The sequence below is a fragment of the Hibiscus syriacus genome, unplaced genomic scaffold, assembly GCF_006381635.1.
Source record: "Hibiscus syriacus cultivar Baekdansim isolate YM2019G1 unplaced genomic scaffold, ASM638163v2 tig00111208_pilon, whole genome shotgun sequence".
Lineage (NCBI taxonomy): Eukaryota > Viridiplantae > Streptophyta > Magnoliopsida > Malvales > Malvaceae > Hibiscus > Hibiscus syriacus.
This window is the reverse complement of record NW_024063020.1, coordinates 1,886,496-1,893,563: the sequence shown is the minus strand read 5'-3', so window position 1 is coordinate 1,893,563 and position 7,068 is coordinate 1,886,496.

Here is a 7,068-nt window from a genome sequence, read left to right as displayed (position 1 = left end):
GTTTTTGCCTTTCTCATTAATTGGTTGATTGTTATCATGGCTACCGTTAGATGTTGGCTTTGAATCATGGCTATAGTATCATACTGATTAGGGGTGTTCAAATCCGAGTAATCGTATTTTCGGGTTATGGGTATCCGGTTCATTAAAAGTACCGAGTACCTAACTCTTTGGCTAGTATATTTGTTGGCTCGTGATCCGATCCGTTAAATCTGAGTACCCTTAAAACCCTAATACTTGCATTCTTGGGTCAGGGGTACCTAGTTCATATATATATTTTATTTAATTTTTTTTAAAATAATCACATAAGAAATAAATAAAATTTAAAAGTTTATAATACACACTTCATACAAAAAAAATTTGGTGATTTAAAAGTTAGTTTATATATATATATATATATATATATATTAAAGTTTATTTCCAAAGGAAAACATTAAAAATATTAAAATTGATTATGAATTTATTTTTTGAATCTAATATTAACAAATTAATAAATTTTTTTAAAGAAAATAAAAACTTAAAACTTTTAAGCTAAAAGTATATAATACAAACTTAGAAAAAATTTAGGAATTTAAATTTAGTTCGAAAGTAAAAATATTAAGAATCTAAAACAAACATATAATTTAAACTTATATATATACACACACTAAAATTATCAGGCCGGGTCGGGTACTCGTTTGTAAAAAAAATTCGGTCCAGACCCGACCTAAGTACCTGGAAAAAATCATAGGCCGGGTACCCATCCAGATTGGGTAATTTTTTTTTTAGAGAATTACCAGTTTTTAGGTTCGGGTCTGTGGGTCAATGGGCTGAATCAATCGGGATGGTTATTTTTGAACGCCCATAATACTGATATTGATTGTAAATTGTATTAATAAATATTTTTTTTATTAATCTGTATAAGTATAAGATAATATATGTTTATAGATAACTCTCAATAAATTAATATTGAATTCTCACACTCTGAAATTCCTGGTGTTTGAACCCGATACCTCAAAGAATAACAATAATTTCTTTATCACGGAGGTCACTTGGTTCGTGCTAATAAATATAATTTTAATTAAAAAATTTAAACTATGTATTTAGTCCCTTCATTATCATTTTAGTTTTGTTGTAGTCACTAACTTTTTTTTTAATTATCAATAACATTATGTTTTGGTTTTATTTTAGTCATTCACTATCGAAAAATTTAACGATGATGTTGATGTGTTATTATAAGGTAATGCTATGTCATCATTTTTCATCATTAAAGAAAATAAAAAATATTACGTCAATAGTTTTGTTAAATGTTTTAATGATATATGATTAAAATAAAATCAAAACATAACATTAACGATAATTCAAAAAGTTTGAGTAAATCAAATTTGGGTGGATAAATAACCCAACCCGGTGAAGTGAAATGTGATGGTAATTGCGAAAACAATCTGATAAAAAGAATCTGCAATGTGTCGATATATAAACACCTTCCGGGAAGCGTAAGAAAACAGTGATGTCAAGCTTGTTTGCTTATTGCCTCTTCCCTCTTACCTCTTCCCTATTGGCCACTGCTTCCTGTTTTCAACTTCATCTAATTCCAGGACTTTACACCATCCTTTCCTACTTGTAATTTTAACTGTTAAGGAAGTTGAGATGAAGAGATAAGGTGGCAAAATCTGAAGCACAAAGAGATGGGTGTGAAAGGGTATTCAACTCTGGGGTTAACAATCTCAGCCGAAGAAGATGAAATGAAGCATGGGAGTTTGTTTCCAAAGAGGAGAAAGCTTGTTAAAAGGATGATCATGGACTCCATGCTTAGGTCTCTTTATCTTTGTCTTTTTTGTTCACCTGTGTCTACAGAAATGTCGGCTTCCTAGTATATTCTTAAATGATCTGGTAAAAGGAATCTGAGTGTTTTACTTTTAGTTAAAGGCTCTTTCGTTATGTTCTCCAATGGCCTTTTATGTATCACAAGTGATAATCAAGGTTGGTTTCTGGTTTTGTGTGTTAATGGATGCTTGCTGCATGCTCTGCTTATTCTTCTCGTTTCTTCCATTCTCCATTTTACCTGTATATCAAGTTTATTGTTATACCTTCTCCGTATATTCTCAACTAACCATTCTTCGATCAATCAAAGCTTTTCGAATAAAAGAACTCAAAAGTCTCGTATTATCCTTTCAGTGCTCTTAATAAGATCTCGTATAAACTCACGTGATCTTTCAAAGTCTGATGTTAACGGTAAGAATCATTATAAAATCTTTCCACCAAAACAGAAAAGGAACTTCTCTTATAGAGTTCTTTTACATGCTTTATTGTTTAAATAAGGCATAAGAGATTCTCGTACTTTAAAAAAAAATTAATGTGACGCTCGTATTATTATTATTATTTTGGATAAATTGCATTTCAATTAGTCCAAAGAGAGCAGAACACTGCTACAGACAAACGACCAAGCCAAACGAAGGCCAATTAATCACATAAAAACGGACTACTTAGGGATACCCCAACTTAAACATAACTGCTTATTAACAGGGTCATTTCTATCAATACACCTACTAATGCATCTAATTCTAACAACATCATGAATACAGACAAAAATATATTCATGCCGACTAACAGTATTACTAAAAACTCGGCAATTTCTCTCCCTCCAAACCAGGTAGATGAAGGCATTCCAAGCAAGCTTCAATAAGAAAACAAGGAAGGATCTACCTTTCAAGTAGGTGGCCGCCCGAGACAGCTCCATTACCCACGTCCTAACCTCTCGCCAAAGATTGCACGATCTGAGGATAATCTTCCAAATGCTAACAGAGAAGGGGCATTCAAAGAAAATATGCTCACTCGTTTCCCCAGCATTACCACCGAGGACACAACAACCATCAACCTCAATTCCCATTCAAAACAACCTATACTTAGTTGTCAATCTCCCAAGGATGGCAAGCCAAGAAATAATCACATGCCTAGGAATATACATTGGGAACCAGACAAGGTTCTGCCAAGACACACGACCCTTCTTGATTCTCAACTCCTCCCAAAGCACCTTCGATGTCAGCCATCCAACATTCAGGCCAGCAACCAACAGATTAGAAGCCTACGATCTAAGCGTCAAGATTTTCCGCAGCCCCCAACTCATCGTGTTCTTCACTTCAAACAGTAAAAAATCAGCTTCCTTCACAACGTATGCACGATTCCAAGTAACCTAGAGAGACTCATCATTCGCAAAAATCTTCTTTAAAAACTACATAACACAATTTATTCCAGCAAAGCATACTCTTAAGGCCCAACCCCCTATCACTGCACAGGGAACAAATATCTCGCCAATTTACCTTAGTACTCGAGGCCGAAACGTCCTGGCCCTTCCAGAAGAATCGAGCACACAACTGCTCAATCCTCTGAATAACACTCCTAGGGAGAATAGGTTGCCGACACCAATAGTTGGAAATGCTAAACAAGACAGAGCAAACGAGCTGAAGCCTCCCTGCATAGCAAAGTCTTCACTCTTCAACTAGTCCAAAGTCCCAACTTATCCTGAACCTTCTTGATTGCCCCTAAAAATCCTTAACCAAGTCAAGGAAAGTCGGATGCTTGGTCCAAAAGTTGAAAAACTTCAATGGCTTAGGCCTATCAGTAGACACCTCCTTAAACAACCACACAATAGCGGGACAATGGTATGAAACTCCAGAGGCTTGAAAATCTACAAAGGATTCAGGCAAAGTAGTAATCCATTCAAGATTAACAAGCACTTGGTCAAGCTTCTTAGCAACAAAGCCCTCATTCTGATGATTGGACCACGCGAACATCGGGCCACAAAACGGATGATCTACTAAAGATAGATCATTCATACAATCTTTCAACTCAACCATGTCAGCCGAGGAACAGTCAGTCATACACAAACTCTCATAAGGACTAATGGCGACATTAAAGTCACCACTTAAAATCTAGGGGTGGAACCAAAAGCCATCCCAACTTCCTTTAAATACTGTCAAAACAACCTACGAGCCACTGAATCATTGCTACCATAAATGGCCGAGATGCAAAGATGTTTCCCCCTAACACAACCACTAATGGAAATAGCCTGAGATTGCACAAAACACACATTGAACTGAAACTACTTCCTCCATAAGAACCAAATTCTACCATTGCCAATACAAACATAGTTTTTCAAATGCTCCTAATCAGCAAAGCACTCATTCATAATGGCAGAGGCATTAGCCTCCCTAATACGAGTTTCAAACACGCATAAAACATCCACACACAGACGGCTCATCCTTCGAACAACAACCTTCTACTTAAAGAGGGCATTAGGCCCCCTAACATTCAGAAGTAGACAATCATTTATCAAGCTTAAGGGTAGACCATCCCGCAACGTCACTCACAGAATGCTTCCCCACACTGTCAACTTGCTGTTTTTCTTAGACTTCATATCATTCAATAACTGAGCAACACCAAGAGAACTTACACGAGTTTTCCTTTGCTGCACCAAATTTACCCACTCGATCCTTAGCAGATTTGCCTCGACCCTTCAGTTTCATTTGAGAACCTTGAAGCGGGAGAAATCATCATTCTCCACATTATCCTCCAAGACATAACTCACCACACCCAAAACATCAACAATTTCCCCAACACGACCTCCTCCTCCTAAAACCTCCATAGAAGGATCCGGAACAAGCAATACAGACTTATCAACATCCCACCTTCCCTACAAGACCCTGGGAAGGAATAAGCTCACCCGCATAAGCAACCAGAACACGATCCACAGTACCCAAAACTTCTACATTTTCCTCAACTCCCTACCCCGATGCCTCTTTAGAGGTCCCAGGCTTGTCCAACTCTAAAAGACACTGACTATCTAAATTCACAACAGACTTCGGAGTTTTAGGCCTTAAACTTTCACAGACTCATCCTTCCTCCTATTCGGACAAGATCGCTATGAGAAGGTATAACATCCAATACATCGGAATGGCAACCAAGACACATCAACTCTAACATAGACTTTTAATCCATTCTGAAGAACTACATCTATGAATTTAGAGAAAGTAACAGAAGGCGAAACCTCAATACATACTTTTGCGAATGAAAGATACTTTCTCGAAGCCGGTAAGCTATCCATATAGAGTGGAACTCCCATAGCACTAGCGATGCAGCTCAATCCCATTTGAGTAAAGAGCTCAAGAGGGACATTCGACAATTCAACCCAAACAGAGACAATCAAAAGAGAAATCAAGTTTCTCTAAACTAGATTTCCATTGGCGCAACACCATAGGGACATTTTGAACATGCCAAGGCCCATTTTCCAGTACCCAATAGCAGACCGAGGCATTTGCAAATTGGAAGTCAAAAACAACATCCCTGCTGCCTTCACTTCAAGTTCCCCAATCTTCCCCTACAGAGTAGAAACAACTTTCTGCATTGAGGCAAAATTAGGAGCACACCCAAGAAATTGAGCCACCAAAGAGTGACTCCAAAGATTAATCCCTTCAGAATCACCTCAGCCGGCGGCTGAACTGTAACAGAACCGTCCACCACCACCGGATGAAAGAAAACAAGAGTTTGCTCTTGCTTTTCCGCAAAAAGATTTCTCCGACCCATCCAATTCAAAGCAAAGCCCAACAAATCGAAACAAACACCAAGAAATCAAAGAATTGAAGAAAAAAAGAAGAGGAACCTAGAAAATCTGCAAAGGGCCAGCTAACATGCACCGAGAGCAAATTCTAAACGTGCACCTCCCAAAGTTCTCCTACTCATTAACTTATTAACTTTTTAATATGACCCTCGTACTATTATTTTTCTTAATATGACACTCTAACTTAGAAAACAAACATAATGTGATCATTGATCAACGTTTTTTGTCATTTGACTATTATTATGCTGACGTGGTAGTTTATGGTGTTGACATGACAGTCTACGGTACTGATATAGTAGTCCACCTGTCATGTTTGAGTTACTTAATTTAGTCCACCTGTCATGTTATCTGTCAAGTTATCAATCACATTGGACTATCACGTCAACACTTTGGATCGTCATGTCAACACCGTAATAGTTAATAACAAAAAAGTTGGTCAAAAGACCACATTTGACTTATTTTTTAAGTTAAAAGGCCACATTAAGAGAGAAAAATTATACGAAAATCACATTGATTTTTTTTAAAAAAAATACAAGGACATACTTTTTTACCTTTAATTAATGCTGTGCCCGACTGCTCACTCAACATTGTGACAAAAGAGTCACTTTCGTGCGTTAGACAGAATAGAGAAATTCATGACATATTTTAATAGGATATTATACATCATTATTGCAATTCATGACATAGCTATTAAGTGAGGTAGAAAGAGTTCCCATATCAGTATCTCGATCTAGTTAATGCATACGATATGCCAAGTCATTTTGTAACCAATCATTGCATACGATACCAGAGCCCATTCTTCGGGTTTTTTATCAGCTTTTCGTTGCGTTTTACTGATATTTTTGGTTGATGCTCGTGGTGTTCTTATCTTGGCTCTCGATCAAGCTGGTTTTCTTTTCAGTTTCTTCAGTTTCAGGTGATCTCTTTCCGGCTTCTCTTCCTGCAAAGCCTTTTACTCGTTGAGCTGATTCTTTTCTCTCGTCGAGGAAGTGCCGATTGAGAGAAGATGTTCTTGATTCATAGAAGAACAATTAAACTTGGTTTGAGGCTGGTTTAATTCTTCACTTTGATCTGAGATCTGAGCATTCTCAGTCGTTAAATCTGAAACGTTTTGGATAATATCCGTTGTTTTGTTTGGTTGAGTAGATCTTGAGCATGAGCATAAACTTGTCGGTCAATGGCGGTTCTTCATTATATTTTGGTGGAATTCAATCTGTTAGTGAGAGTTTGGCCAAAATCAAGCTGATTTGTGAAACCCTAGACACATTAGGGAACTTGGTTTCTCAAACAATTTCATTGGTAAAAGATTTAAAACTGCAAGCTAACTAGTAAACAATGGCTGAATTATATCAGGGATTTAATAACATAGGTATTGTTGTGGCCGTGCTTAACAATGGCTGTTATTCTGATAACGGACTGCTATTTAAATGCCTGACCAATATATAAGTAACAAATCAGTACCTAAAAATTTCAAA